Source organism: Ovis canadensis, chromosome 14, assembly GCF_042477335.2.
Source record: "Ovis canadensis isolate MfBH-ARS-UI-01 breed Bighorn chromosome 14, ARS-UI_OviCan_v2, whole genome shotgun sequence".
Lineage (NCBI taxonomy): Eukaryota > Metazoa > Chordata > Mammalia > Artiodactyla > Bovidae > Ovis > Ovis canadensis.
In genome coordinates this window covers 21,630,726-21,631,402 of record NC_091258.1, presented here as the reverse complement: position 1 = coordinate 21,631,402, position 677 = coordinate 21,630,726, and the positions used below count along the sequence as shown (strand labels likewise).

Sequence of the window (677 nt, the reverse complement as noted above, 5' to 3'; positions counted from 1 at the left end):
TTCTTGGAGATGTGGCTCTTCTGGAGACCAGGGAACTTGAACTTGGCCCCCCATGGAGGGCCTCAGTCCCAGGTACCTTGTTCTGTAGCTTGGTGCAGATGGACATGATGGACTAGGCAATGTGGACCCTGGCCAGTGTGCCCTGGGGCTTTCCAAAGGCACTGTGCATGCCTGTCTGGAGTCTAGACTGGGGACAGCATGCCAGTCACGCATGTCCACTGGAAAGGGCTGTCTCCAAGGCCCCGTAGGGCAGCTGGAGCCGGCCATCAGGCTGCATACCCTACTGAGGCTGCCGTGTGCAGCCATCGCACACTGGGCCCCACGGGGAAGAGAGTACAGTCGGCTCCATCGGCTGCCATGGTTTATGGCCTTTTCTGTTATTGTTGGATTCAGTTTGCTAATACTTGGTTGAGATTTGTTGGGTCTATAGTCAACAAAATGACTAGCCTGTAGTTTTCTCTTTTGGTGGTCTTTGGTTTTGGCATCAGGGTGATAGTGACTTCATAGAACGTCTTTGGGAGTGTTCCTTCCCCTTTAGTCTTCAGGAGGAGTTGGAGAATGATCGGTATAAGTTCTCTGTAAGCAGGCCTGCTTTTATGTTTGTACCGGGCAGAGCAGCACTTCCAGTGTTTAAAAAAGAAAGGAAACACACAACAGAGTTAACACTGCCCTTCCCT

The 677-nt window shown here is 51.7% G+C and overlaps 1 non-coding gene across 1 annotated transcript; it reads right to left on the bottom strand.

Moving 5' to 3' along the window:
• Window positions 1-226: 226 nt before the first annotated feature.
• On the bottom strand, window positions 227-358 carry LOC138419831 (small nucleolar RNA SNORA70). Its single transcript, XR_011249090.1, has one exon. It is a non-coding gene; the product is annotated as a small nucleolar RNA SNORA70 (small nucleolar RNA).
• Window positions 359-677: the final 319 nt, after the last annotated feature.